Here is a 16,122-nt window from a genome sequence, read left to right as displayed (position 1 = left end):
GTGTAAACTTAAGTACATAAGCATTGTTTCTATCAATTTCTGTGAGTTAACACCTTGTTTCAAGTTCTGGCTCATAACAGGAAAGGTAAAAGACTGGAACAGAATTTCTTATAATTCAGTTGACATACAAAAAAAGCAAGTTTAGAAATTCTGATCACAGCTCAAGCAAAAGTAAAAATATATATCTTATTTTTTTATATAGCTTTTTATTTACAAGTTATATGCATGGATAATTTTACAGCATTGACAATTGCCAAACCTTTTGTTCCAATTTTTCCCCTCCTTCCCCCCATAATTGGTCCTTTAAGAGGAACTAGAAATCTTTTCTTCAAGAATCCATTGCCAATTATGTAATAGTCTGGTTATCTTTAATGGACACCCATGTGTAAAATTTGGAGCCATGTCTAATAAAATTTGCCACTCTGGGATGGTCTCACAGCACACATTAATTTGTGTATTAGTATAAAAGGTGTATAACTTGTCAGGTCTTGTCCCAGATAATTGTACTGCTAAATTAATGGCCTTTAATAAAATTATAGCCACAAGTACTGGGTAAGGAGTAAGGCTTTGTTCTGATTGTGCTGGGAGGTTCACCCACTCTATCACACTGTCTCCTTGATGAAGGACTGCTGTGGGTGCCTCTTGTGTAGCAAAAACTGATATTTCCAAGGCTTTTTGAGTAACTCTTTCAACCACATTGGATAAAGCCAGTTCAACTTCTCTCAAAGCCTCTTGTGCTTCTTTTGTAAGCTGACGTGGTGAATTTAAAGCACTGTCTCCCCTTAAAATGTCATATAACGGTTGCAATTGATAGGTAGTCAGGCTTAACACTGGCCGCATGCATTGGATATCGCCTATCAATTTCTGAAAATCATTTAAGGTGTTTAGCTTCTCTGTTCTTAAGGACAGTTTTTGCACTGTAAGCACCTTAGGGTATACTTCATATCCTAAATATTGAAAAGGAGCATGTCTTTGAATTCTTTCTGGAGCTATGTGCAATTTGTAATTCCTTAGGGTTTCTATGGTCTTTTGTAGACAATGCTTCTAACATTTGTTCCTCGGGTGCACATCCCAATATATTATCCATATAATGTAGTAATATAACTTTTGGGAATGCTTTTCTTACTGGAGTAAGAGAAGCAACAACATACATTTGACACATAGTAGGGCTGTTTTTCATTCCCTGTGGCAAAACTGTCCATTCATATCTTCTATAAGGCTCAGCTAAGTTAACGTTGGGCACTGAAAAGGCAAATCTTTTTGCATCCTCCTTATCCAGAGCGATAGAATAGAAACAATCCTTAATGTCTATAACCCAAAGAGGCCATTCTCTAGGTAACTGAGTAGGAGATGGAAGCCCAGGCTGAAGAGTTCCCATAGTTTCCATCTGTTCATTTACCTTTCTTAAATCAGTCAACATCCTCCATTTTCCAGATTTCTTTTTTACAACAAATACTGGGGAATTCCAAGGAATTAGAGAAAGTTGTAAGTGTCCTTGGTCAAGTTGCTCCCATATTACATCTAATAAGGCCTGAATTTTATCGCTACCTAAGGGCCACTGTTCTATCCACATTGGTGTATCAGTTTTCCATTGGATAGGACAGGTGAAAGTATTGGCAGGCCTTCAACAGCAGCCCTGCCTAAAAAACTGAAGTACTCATTTTTAACCCTGATTGTTGTAAAATGTCTCTTCCCCACAGATTGATGGGGATTTTTCAACTATAAAAGGAGTAAAAACTCTTGTTTTACCTTCAAAAGTCCATCTCATAAGGGAAGCACTAACTTCAGCTGCTATTGATCCTCCTATGCCAAACATATAGGTATCTGCTTTAATCTTTGGCCAGTGACTGGACCAGTTGGCACCTCTAATGACTGTATGATCTGCACCAAAGTGCAAACCCAAAATTTGGGAACCCTAAATCTCATATGATGGACAGGAAAATTTTGAATTCTTTATTTAGCTTGTTATCAGAATTTAGCTGTCCATTCAAAACAGTGAGATTTCCTGACCAACACAAGTTTGAGAATTGCCTCATGGTTAACCCTAAGTTTAAGAATTCCCAACTTTGAACTTCCAGAAAGCAAAGAAGACTTCTTGATACAACATCCTCCTTTGAGAAAAATGAGTTAGCCATATGCATATTTTTATGTAGTGTACCACTTTGCATTCCACAATGATGAGTTATTTGATAGAGCAAATCCAGTGGAAAGGAGTTTATTTTATAGCAGTCCTCCAAAATATATACAATCTTTTTTGGAAGCCAAGAGATTAAGATGGGGTTATAGTCTCCATTTCGATTTAGGACATTGTGAGAAAGAGGACCATTAGGAGAAAAAGATTATCCTAAAATAAACTATTTCACTTAAATGCTTTTGTGGTGTCATATTTGCTTATGGGTTTCCTCATGTACATTGTGTCATGTATTTTCTGTAGGACAGCACAAATCTGGTCCTGTACTCTTTTGCAATCAAAAACTTCATTTTTATACAGGATATATAGATGCTTTATTATCTATATTTAGGGAAACCTTATCTGTATATAGGAATTTTAAGAGATTTTTATGTAATGATGCTGAAATGGGATGAAGAACAAAGTAGAAAATTACTGACTTGGGATCAATGTTGAAAATTTAACCTGCTCATAGTACCACATTGTCTGAGAGGACCCAAGGACACAGGTTACAAAACCTTATGCTGAATTCCACTCTGTAGTATATTGTATCATTGTGAGTCACTAGTATAGAGAAGTTTATGTTGACAAGGCTCTTTTTATTGCTTGTGGTGTTTTGAAAAGTTAACATCAAACCTGCAATTTTTTATTACTTTTATGTGACTTTAAAAAGTCACATTTCTCTACAGCTTGAGGGCTTTTGAAAATGAATTCATCTGGCACATTGAATTGGGATATATCAAGATGGATGGCAGACTTATATTCTAGCATATCACATGACCAATGCCAATTTACTGTGTCAGCTAAAAAAATTAAAGATGAAGAAAATCAGTTACAAAACAACAAAAATAATACATCTTCTCTCATGAGACTGGGTGTTTAAAACACATGATTTTAAAGAAACTTTTATATTTTAATTTTTTGGGACTCTATGTAGAGTCACTCACTAACATGTAATTCTGATGCCTTCCCATACCATAGAGGTAACTGCAGATTCTCAAAGGCAATGACTTCAGCAATGAATTTCTGGAATATTCAATTAAAATGAAAAAACTTCCAGTTCCTAGCTATTCCAAGGACCAAAATCTGAGAACCATCAATAGATTGCCACAAATTGAGGAATTTTATAGCCCTAACAACTCAAAGTGCTATCAGCAAAAAGGTAGAGTTGTTGCATCTGTTATAACAAAAGAAACAACCACTCTAATCAAATATTTACTCTGATGACTAGAAAGTTAGGCAAAAAAAAAAAAATTAAGTCTTTTATGTATCAGGCACTGTGCTAATTGTTAAGCATACAAAAAATGTCAAAAAAATCAATCCATTGAGAAGCTCACAATCCAATGTAGTAGGCAACAAGAAAACAGTTTTATGTAAACAGGATAAATTGGAAATAATCACGAGAAAGATGGCAAGAAAATAGGGAGAGATTATGAAAGGCCTTGTGTAAAAGGTGACATTAAAAAGTATCTTTTTTAATGATAGTATTTTATGTAATTACAAAAAAGCTGAGAATAATATGCATATATAATTATAAGGGGCATATTCTTTTGTAGAAACTTAACTAAATATAAAGAATTATAAAAATATACAGAGATTTTTAAGATGTGTATGAAATACATACAAAGTGAAAAGGCAGGCTATATCTTTTTTTTCTATTCTATCTATGGAAATGCTTGTTTTATTTCTTAAATTTGGAATGCATAAATAAAATATTTAAAATGATATACAGGCCATTTTAGAAGAAGAAATTAAAACCATTTATAGTCACATGAAAAATGTTTTATATTACTATGATTTCGAGAAATGCAAAGAAAAATATCCCTTAGATACCACTTCATCTCTGTCAGATTGGATAATATGAGAGAAAAGGGAAATAATAAATATTGGAGGGCAGGTAGGAAAAATAAGGCACTAATGCATTATTGGTAGAATTGTGAACTGACCCAACCTTTGTGGAGCCTTACTTGGAACTGTGGCCAAAGGACTGCAAAATTGTGCATGTTTTTTTGATTCCATAATACCACTTCTATATCTGTATTCTGAAGAGATCAAAAAAAAAAGGAAAATAATGTACATATTCAAATATTTTATAAAAACTCTTTTTTGATATTAAAGAATTGAAAATTAAAGGGATATTCATCAACTGAAGAATAACTGCATGAGTTCTAGTCTATATTTGTGATGGGATATTATTGTGGTATAAGAAATATGAGAAGTTTCAGAAAAAAACCTGATAAGATTTACAAGAACTGATTCAAAGCAAAATGAGCAGAACTAAGAGAATCTTGTACACAATTATAGCAATATTATATGGCAGTTAATTATGAATGGCTTAGGCATTCTGATTAATAGAATGATCCAAGATAATTCTGAAGGACTTAGAAACTAAAATCGCTACACCAGCAAACCAAGTCTTAACCTTAGTTTTCCCTTGTAGGTTAAATGCAGCCCTATAATAGATATCTCCCATTTGGAAGAATGAGGAGATGATCTTGCACTTCTGCCAGGCAACAGTCCATCAAGATGATTAGGTAAAAAATCTAGTTTCTGACTCCCTGAATGCTCTTTCCAGCTATTTGGGTAAAACAAATTGTTCTTGCCTTTTTTGACTCTTCCATGGATCTATTCTTTGAATCTCTTTGTCTCCCAATTTACTCATTTCTTTAAATTGATTTTGTCTCTTCTCTCTGAATTATTGCTGTTCTATCTCTTAAAAATTCTACTCACATTACATATATTTGTCTTTTGCTTCTGGCTTCTCAGATAATATATATTTTTAATCCCCCAAAAACTTTTCCACCATATCTTAGGCAAGGCTCTTGTCCCATCCCCAAGCACAGTCATTGACATTTCAGATTCTGTCTAGTTCAAAGCCCATTACCATCCAAAGTGACATCCAGCCAGCTAGAGCTATTGTAAGCTATTCTGAGTTTTACCAATAGATGTGGCCAGATTGTACAGAACCAAATAGCCTTAAACATTGTGGATTAATCTAATGTGTCTCTCTAATAAATATGAGGGTCATTTTCCCAGACAAGCTCATTTAGACACAGACAAAGCTTTAATTTGAATACGAAAAAGTACATAGGTTCAGCTACCTTCAAAGTTTCCAGTACCTTTACCAATAGCTTCCTAAATAACTCATTGCTGTTTTTTTCTTCTTTTCAAGCTGATATTTGGTACTGGACTAACTTAAGAACAATTTTTTTTCATGTTTTCCCATCCTGTAAAATTGTATTCTGCTCTGAAATATGCTGTGTTACTTTCCCACTTCCTAAAAATACTCCGCATTTTTTGTTTCTCCAAAACATTATTATTTAACTATCTACTAGATCTTCTGATATATAACACTACTTCTATTTTTATTTAAACAGTATTTTTCTCCTGACTTATTGAAAAATATTGAATTCATTTTAATAATATTCAATAATAATATTTATTTTAATAATAAATAATGTATGCAACATAATATAATATATAATACTACATTATGATATTTGTAATAAAACATAGCATATAATATAATGTGTAATGATTTAATATTAACAATTTAATTTTAATGTTTTAATGATAATAACTAATATAGCACTTACTAGTGCCAGGCACTATTATCTCATTTGATATTTATGACTTTTTGAATAGGTGTTATTATTGTCCTCATTTTATATATGAGAAAACTAAGATGAATGGAAGTTAGGTGAGTTACCCAGACCCACAAAATTAGTGAGCATCTGAGATTGGTTTTTAACTCAGATCTTCATCACTCACTCCCTTTATCTACTGAGCTATCAATCTTCCCTTTTATGAGGCAGTTAAGGCTGAAATACAATGAAACTCTAGCTAAAGAAAAGACATAGCTCCCTTCGAGCTGATGATGTCGGGTTTTTGAGTAGAAGAAAAAGCATAAACAGAAGGTAAAATTGGGTTGGTATTTGAGGGTCTGAAGAATGCACCCAAATCCAAAGGACCATAAAAAGAAAAAGTGGTTTTTATAGCAGCATCAAAGTGAAGAAAATCTGTACCAATTGAGAAGTCAAAATCCAGTGGATGATTTATAGTTTGTGAAGATACAGAAAGGCCTAGTGTGCTATGGTTCATGGGGTCATAAAGGTATGACTGTATACTTCAACAACAACAACAACAATAAAATAGTAATGTACTCCTTGCTTTCTTCAATGTCCTTCTATTTTTCTCTCATCCACATATCAGGAATGACACCCTGCAATGGTCATGGAAAGGGTCTTCTAGGCTTTCTCCTAATTTAGACATTTTTGTTTGCACATGAAAAGATTGGAATGAATAGGCAGGGAGGAACAAAGCCTATCTTGTTCCAAAGAATATCTCTTTGAAGAAATAACCTATTTGAGATTTTGACTATTTTGAGAGAGAGAAAAAAAATAACTTAAATGTAAATTATTATTTTACCTACCAGTTTTCCCATATTTATCTTCATAAACTTTGTATTTAAAAAAATACAATTTATGGAGTGTTTATGTGCATATAATATATAAAAAAAACATATTTTAAATATTTATGAAGTTATCTGTAGGCTCTTTTGTGAGGTGATACTGCTTATAATCTCCCATGGTTCCTTTGTAATGTTTTATAAACAAGCCTGTAAGCATTACTGTTGACACCTTTGGTTCCTGTGTCTCTGCTTAGTGAGGATATTAATTGTTTGCTAGGCTAGGTTCTTTTTCAATTTTCTCGCTATTTTACAGCAATTAAAATTCTTTAGAGGATCATTATAGTCAATGTTTTCATTTTTATCAATTTCCTATATTTTGTGTTGATAATTTGCTTTAAAAAGGTCAGGTTAAAACTCCTATAATTACTGCCAGTACCATTTATTTATTCTTATCATTTCTTAAAACTTTGAACTTAAGAAAAACAACAACAAACTTTGATCTTTGATGGGCCAGGTGAGGACCTGATTGTATTTGGATTGAGTCTGAAATAACATTTTATACTTCATTATAACACAAGACTTTATCAAAAAAAAAGTATTTATAACATAAAGGGACCAGGCTTCTGAGTAGAATGCGTATTTTTGATTTTCTTATTCCTTCTTCCTGAACTTCTTGATTTTCCATTAAACTTTTATCATTTTCTAAAATTGACAAAGTGATTTTTTTTAATCATTCTTTTCTGGATTTACATTTACACTAAATCATTAAATATCAAACCAGTTTAACTTTTTGTCTGGATTTGTTATTCAATTTGTGTAGGAAGCCACTTGTGAAGAAACTTTCAACACAAATATATAGGCAGCATGTCAGTTAATGAATATTTACAAAGAATGTAAATACATATTTATTAAAGAACTAATATGTCCAGTCATTGTATTGGTACTGGAGATACAAAAGAAGGAAAAAAACACAACCTCTCTTCTCAGGGACCTCACAGCCCAATGAGAGACAACATTCAGACAAGCATATATGTGTGTGTGTGAAATTACAATCAATGATTACCTATATACATATCTGTATAAACATATATGATAAATTGCAGGTAATCAAATGTTAGAGAGACTCAGTTGTGGCTCAGAGATATTAAATGAATTGTGCAGGATTGCATAGTGTATGTCAGAGATGAGACATGAACTCAGGTCCTGATTCCAACTATCATACCTTATCATCTATCAACGTATATATTAAATCAATTTGTGTACTCTGTCTTACTTCATCTATTGAAATAATTGGTTATATTCAGCTTCAGAGATATATGTCATATTATGAATATAGGAATTGTTAAATAGCCATAAGATAAACTGAATGGAAAGATTGGAATGAATGGGCAGAGAGGAGCAAAGCCCATGTTGTTCCAAACAATATCTCTTTGAAGAAATAACCTACTTGAGGTTTTGACTATGTTGGGAGAGAAAAAACAAGCAAAAATGCAGCAGCAGCAGTAACAACAACAACAAAGCTGTATGCTAGAGGTTTATTTCTAGAGGAAATAAATAGCTTTTTTCTTTTCTTTTTTAAACCTAGATTTACTTTAGTCCTTAGAGAACTTGTCTTATGGGAGGGGCTGATGGATAAGGATTCTTTCCACTCTTATGTAACTCAAGGGGTAATCTTAAGGAAGATGAAAGCATAGTGTCTGCATATAGGATCATCTTTGGATGTGAGACTCTCCCTAGAGCAGGATGAAATAGAGAAACATTTTGGTTGTGCAGTACCAAATTTGGGAAGAAAGACACACAGCAGAATACTTCCATTTTAAGAAGATACTTTTTTTATAATTTACACTCCTGTCAATAAATTATATATAAACACAACTGCACTGTTTTGATAGTCTTGGGGCATAATTGGGCATAGTTTAACATGGTAATGAATTCATAAAGCAGAAAACCAAGATGAAATAGATCTGCCAATCAGCAAAGCACTATTTATAAGGGGGGGGGGATTTAGGATGTGTTCCTTTGAGAAAAGATTTTCTACTCCTTTCTAAAGAGAATGCCAGGACTGCAATGAGACACACATCACCTTGAATATGGAGAGCTAGTGGTTTGCTCTCCATATATCTGTTAAATCAGGAAAGAACTGGACTTGTGTGAAGAGAAGTATTTTATTTCTTGATTAAATATCTGTGCCTTTTTCTAAATCATCCTCTTGTGTTCTAGGAAGAATTAGCCTCAAATTTATGGCAGTGATTAGATAGTGACCATTAGGTGGTAGCCTAGGGATTCTCTGTAGAAAGAGGTAGAACATCTTTTACCAATAAATAAAGAAACAAACAAATAAATGAAATAAAATCAAAGAAAACCTCCAAAACCCAAACCAAACCAAAATGAACAACAACAAAACATCAACAAGACCCCCATCCCAAATCTCCAGGGATAGTCAAACAACCACAACAATTTTTTTAGTCACTCACCTGAAGTATACATTCCTATTGAGGTATATGGGTGCAAGTATCTTTGATGGGAGGGCTCACCAGCCCTTTTCAGTCCTGCTTCCCACCTCTAGAATCCACTTGCCTTCTCACTTGTGAGTTCAAGAACCATAACCCTAAAAAACCATTTAGGCAGATGAACAAAACTAGGTTAAGGGTAACTGAGGGACAATAAGCCCACTCAGACATCCCCAAGAAAAGTGGGTAAGATAAGAACAATTTGTTCTAACAACCATTGAAAATGACTGAAATAGGTGCTATGGCGTGCTTAGAGCTTAATTAGACATCAAAGACACTAAGGTCATTTAATGCACCTTAAGACATCACCAGTTATCATGACTTTTATCTTCTCACTGAACTCTAATGATTTTGCAAGAGTGAAGCTGTTCGCCACACAAATCTGCTGCACTTAAATCCGATTCAAAAAATATCACCCATATCATTTAACCATTTTTACCTCTAAGGCACATGTTAGCAGGCAAGTGTCAAAGCAACAGGTATGAATATAATGGGAGCTATGGTTACAACCCTGAACTTAAGTAGCTGAGGCCAAAGGATCCCCCATTTTTTGCACTGAAGTGGCAATGGAATTCAGCAGCCTTCTAGATGTCAGAAGAGAGCTTTAAAAAATCAGACTGCACTGCTCACCTCTTGACATGAGGAAAGGGTTAGAAAAAGTGCCATAAAAATTGTCTGTTTCATCCAATCCTGGTCTGGTTTCCATGGCAGGAGGAGTATCTATCTTGCTGATGAAATGCACATATACACAGACACAAATTATATACTTTATGAAAACCAGGAGACCTGCATCATTAGTGTTTAAAAAGAAAATAAGTTTGTAAGGCAGAGTTAACCCAGACTATCAGACATGGCAGAGAGCCCTTGGGAGGAATGGAGTAGGAAAAACCAAGAACAATAGGCACTTACTACTGAAGACTTGAATGACTCATGATTTTTTCATCATCAACAATATCTTTCTTTAGCACATTAAAACTCCATGGATGATTGGCTAAGATGACAGGATTAGATGTTGATGAATGTTGGAGGGGATGTGCTAAAACTGGGACACTGATATGTTGTTGGTGGAACTATGAACAGATCCAACCATTCTGAAGACTAGTATGGAACTATGCCCAAAGTGCTATGAAACTGCATACCCTTTGATCCAGCAGTGTTACTACTGGTCTTATATCCCAAAGAGATTTTAAAGGAGAGAAAGGGATCCACAGGTGCAAAAATGTTTGTGGCAGCCCTTTTTATAGTGGCTAGAACCTGGAAACTGAGGGGATGCTCATCATTTGGAGAATGCCTGAATAAGTTATGGTATATAAATGTTATGGAATATTATTGTTCTGTAAGAACCAACCAGCAGGATGATTTCAGGAAAGCCTGGAGAGACTTAAAAAAGCCTGGAGAGAGAATGAATAGAACCAGGAGATCATTGTACATGGCAACAACAATATTGTATGATGATTAATTCTGAGGGATGTGCTCTTTTCAACAATGGGATGACTCAGGCCAGTTCCAATTGTTCAGTGATGAAGAGAGCCATCTACACGCAGAGAGAGGACTGTGGAAGCTGAGGGTGGTTCACAACATAGCATTTTCACTCTTTTTGTTGTTTGCTTGCAGTTTATATTCTTTCTCATTTTTTCTGGTTTGATTTGTTTTTTCATGTGTAATAAGATAATTGTATAAACAGGTATGCGCATATTGGATTTAACATACATTTCTACCATGTTTAACATATATTGGACTACTTGCCATCTAGGGGAGGAAGTAAGAGAAAGGGGATAACTTGGGGCACCACGTTTTGCAAGGACTAATGTAGAATTATCCATGCATATGTTTTGAACAATACTTTATATAAATGTTATATATGTTTATGCTTTAAAAAAATACATGCTGTGCTTTAAAACTAGATTGCAACAAGTTGATATTAGAGAATGTTCACTCATTGTAACAAGATTCTTGCCAGAGTCCTCCCTAAGAGGCTGATACTTCCTTTATCTGGAAGATAATTGTCAAACTGTGCATACCCTTTTATCCAGTAGTGTTACTACTGGGCTTATATCCCAAAGAGATCATAAAGAAGGGAAAGGGACCTGTATGTGCACGAATGTTTGTGGTAGCCCTCTTTGCTGGCTAGAAACTGGAAACTGAGTGTATGCCCATCAATTGGAGAATGGCTGAATGAATTGTGGTATATGAATATTATGGAATATTATTGTTCTGTAAGAAATGATCAACAGGATGATTTCAGAAAGGCCTGGAGAGATTTACACGAACTGATGCTGAGTGCAGGGCCAAGAGATCATCATATACTTCAACAACAATACTATATGATGACCAATTCTGATGGACCTGGCTATCCTCAGCAATGAGATGAACCAAATCAGTTCCAATGGAGCACTAATGATCTGAACCAGCTATGCCTAGCGAAAGAATTCGGGGAGATGACTAAAATCCATTACATTGAATTCCCAATCCCTATATTTTTGCCAACATGCATTTTTGATTTCCTTCACAGGCTAATTGTACAATATTTAAGAGTCTGATTCTTTTTGTACAGCAAAATAATGGTTTGGTCATGTATACTTATTGTGTATCCAATTTATATTTTAATATATTTAACATCTACTGGTCATCCTGCCATATGGGGCAGGGGGTGGGAGGAAGGAGGGGAAAAATTGGAACAAGAGGTTTGGCAATTGTCAATGCTGTAAAGTTACCCATATATATAACCTGTAAATAAAAGGCTATTAAAAATAATAAAATAAAAAAGGCAACATATTTAAGATACAAAAACATAAACTAATAGATAAAATAAAGAAACATTCCCTGTTAATCAAGATCAGTGGATTAGACTATACACAAGGACTATGATTTTGATTTGGAGAGACCTTAAAACTAAGTTACCAGATTATTTAATTCCACTACTTTCTATTTATGTTGTTCTAAAAATACAATTTGGATAGTGCTGATTTTTCTAGTTAGGTATATTTTCCAGTTATCTTGGCTTGTGGATATAGTTAAGAGTAGAAGACACGAGACTATGACATAAGTAAGAACAGAGCTCTAGTCCTTATTTGGGCACTTATTATATATAGGGCCTTAGAAAGTTATCACTTTTTTTTAAACTCTGAATTTCACTTTCTTCCTCTGTAAAATAGGGATAATAATACTAGTCCATCTAATAAGCAGATTTCTTATTAGGAAATTAGACTACATACTCCTATGTAAATGTGAGTCATTATTATCACCTATGTCAAAACCAGTTGTATGATAAAAGAAGATTTAAAACTTCAGAACAAGTAACAAAAGTTTTAAAATAAAACATTAAAAAGTGGTGCAGGTTTGTCTGGTATTTTATATGTAGTTTGAGCATGTAAAGAATAAATCTAATGCTTTGCTCAGTAGTTTCAGTGTATGAAACTATGTATTGAGTTTGACTTCTTGTGGGACGATCAGTTAAATTCAAATAACAGTTAATTTATTCATTTGTCTTAATGATCTATAATTATGGGAAAAAACTCTTAGCTATGCAAAAAAGAGTTTGCTCTTTGAATTGAAATGTTAATGAAAGGGTACTTAATAAATCGAATTAATATTCTCCACTGCATGATAATATTAATAACAATTGTATCTATTTCTTATGCATGATTTTTTTTTAGGCAGAATGTGTTTTTATTTCTAAGGACATAAACTTCTCCTATGTAGGAACTCATTGCACAGATGCTTAACATATTGCTTTGTTTTCTATGAATATACTATCAATTAAGTATTTAACAGAAGATAGTAAGTTTTAAAAAGGGCACTGATAAAGTAGAATGCATATAGGGAAGAGTAGGAAGCAGGAAAATCATAATCATTTATTAAGCATCTACTTTATTACAGGCACTTTGCTAAGCACTTTACAAATATTATTTTATTTGATTCTCACAAAAAAGCCCTAAGAATTTGGTGCTACTATTATCACTATTTTAAAGTTGAGGAAAATAGACAGAGGTTAAGTGATTTGTCCAAGGTCATTGAGGTTTTGAGCTCAGGTCTATCCAATACACCCCTAGTACTTCATTAATGTACTTGGCTATTTCAACCAACAGGGTGGTGAGGAGATAGAAAGTTCTGCCATGTGAGGCTTTTTTGAAAGAACTAGCCATTTTTAACCTAGTAAAGATTTTCAGGAAACAAAATAGATATATCCGTGTATCTCAAGGGCAGAATTCATTCTATTTTTGTTTTTTTAACTCCAGCATTTAGAACATGACTGGCACATGTTAAGTGAGTAATATTAGGTGAGATTATTTGATGAATATTATTGATGATTCGTTGATTCAAATAATTTAGTTGATTCAAATAAATGTGACAAAGGAATTAGACTTGTATGTGACCCTAAAGGCAGAACAATGAACAACAGTGGGAGTTTCAGAGAAACAAATTTAAAAGCAAAGTAAGGAAAGCATGTGTGGATGTGTCAGTGTTTATCTGTAGTGGATGTTGCAAGGCAGAGGGAAAAATAAAACAAAACAAAATTTCCAAATCACTCAAACTGTTCATAAGGGAAATTGGTCAGATGCCTCAGGAAGTAATGCATTTTCCATGACTGAAATTCTAAAAGTAGAAATTGAATTACCATAGGTCAAGCATCATAGGGAGGCAGTTTCTGCTTGGATAAGCATTGTGAGACTAGATAAATTCAAAGATCCTAATAGTAATAATTTTTTAAAAAAATATTTTAAAAAAAATTTCAAACTAAATGCAAAATAAAATAAAATAGAAAATGAAAAAGAAACAAACAAACAAACTAAACATTGTCATATGTCCAGCAAAATATTAGGGAGGATTTAAATTATGTAACTAAAAATTTCCATCTCAAGAAAGCACATATAAAAATAGAAGAGGTTATATATTCATGAGTGTACATCTTTTCTTTGTTTGCTTACACATTATTCTTTTCTTCTCTGCTATGCAATTTTTACTTTTATAGTTTTTCTCCCTATTCATCTCCCTCACCTCTTCCATGTAGGCTAAAGTTAATAAGCAAAAGTATATTTATATATATATATATATATATATATACATACACAAAATCTCACACACACACACACACACACATATATATATACATGCACATATAGACACATACACATGAATTTATATATATTTAGTCATACATCTAAAACAATATAATATGGTTGACAAATATAATATATAATGAAGATTTCTCTCTTGATTAAATCTTTACATTTGACTTTGTCTGAGATCAATGATTATTATCCTTAATTTTTTCCTAATGAGTTCTATTCCTGATCCTTATTTTAGTGTTTGTATATTCCTTGTATTTCCTATCCCTACTAACTTTCTCTCTCTCTCTCTCTCTCTCTCTCTCTCTCTCTCTATATATATATATATATATATTTATACATACACACACATATATCTATCTATCTACATGCACATATAGACACATACACATGAATTTATACATATTTAGTCATACATCTAAAATAATATAATATGGTTGATATATATGATATATAATGAAGATTTCTCTCTTGATTAAATCTTTACATTTGACTTTGTCTGAGATCAATGATTATTATCCTTAATTTTTTCCTAATGAGTTTTACTCCTGATCCTTATTTTAGTGTTTATGTATTTCTTGTATTTCCTATCCCTACTAACTCTTTTTCTTTAATTCTACTCCTTACTTCTCGTTGCTATTACTTAAGCACCCCACCCATAGATTCTTCCTTTATCTTCTCTTCCCAGTTTTTCCATCCCTCTATATAATATTCCCATTAATCTCTGAATGTTATTCCACTCTTGTTAATCTAAACTCCCTTCTGTACCCCACCTAATCCTATATTACTCTTTCTCTTCCTTTATCCCTTTCCCATTAATCTATACACTTTGTCCCTTTGCAATAAATTTGCATACCCTTATATACCCCAATAATCCTATCCCTTCACCCCTTATTTCTTTAAAGATTTTGGAGGGTGCTATAATCTTCATGGTATGTATGTGTGTGTGTTTGTGTGTACATATATATATATATGTACACACACACATATAATGTATTTCCCTATTTAATCTATTCTTGATATGAATTGGTTTTCAGAACTACCTCTACTTCCCTTTAATGCCTCTGTGTCTGTTCTTCCTCTGCACCTCATTTGTATAACATAATTATTATTTCTATCTTTTCCTAGACAGTTTTGGTTTTTTAGAGTCATATCATACTCACTTCTGCTCCAATCTTTGTTTTGAGCTACCAAACAATTGATGTCAATCTTAAACACATGGTATACATTTCCATGTAAAAAACAAAACAAAAACAATTAATCAATTTGTTCTTGTTGAGTCTCTTGAAATTAATCTTTTGTGATGGCTCTTATAAAATTTTCTATTAATGTTGGGACAAACCTTAATCTGTTGAGACAAAGTCCTGAAAATCTACAAGTTTGTTGAATGTCTTTTTTTTTTTTTTTTACCATTCAGTACTATGGTTAATTTTGCTGGGTATGATATATTTTGCAGCAGGCCTACTTTTTTTTGAGTGAGCGAGGTGAGTGTGTGTGTGTGTGTGTGTGTGTGTATGTATAATTCCAAGATCTGCCATTTTTTATTGTAGCTTTTAATAAATCCTGTATAATTCTGATTGTAGCTCAAGTATATGTGAATTATTTCGTGTTTTTATTTTTTATTTTGTTTTGTATTTTTTATTTCTTGTGGAATTTTCTTTTTGATCTGGGGAATTACGAAATTTGGTAATATTTCTATGTATTTGCCATGTATGATCTCTTTGAGGTGGTTATTAGTGAATTTTTTATTCTATTTCTACTTTCCCCTTGTGTTCTATCATTCCAGGACAATTTTCTTTGATTATTTCTTGTATTCCTGTGTCAAGATGATTTTTTCTTGGGTCACTGCTTTTAGGGAGTCCAATTATTCTTATATTTTTCTCTTGACCTGTTCTCCATATCTGTTGTTCTTCTTCTTTTTTTAAAATAAGATGTTTCACATTATATATATATATATATATA

Source organism: Sarcophilus harrisii, chromosome 2 (genome assembly GCF_902635505.1).
Source record: "Sarcophilus harrisii chromosome 2, mSarHar1.11, whole genome shotgun sequence".
In the NCBI taxonomy this organism is placed as follows: domain Eukaryota; kingdom Metazoa; phylum Chordata; class Mammalia; order Dasyuromorphia; family Dasyuridae; genus Sarcophilus; species Sarcophilus harrisii.
Note: the sequence above shows the minus strand (reverse complement) of the source record.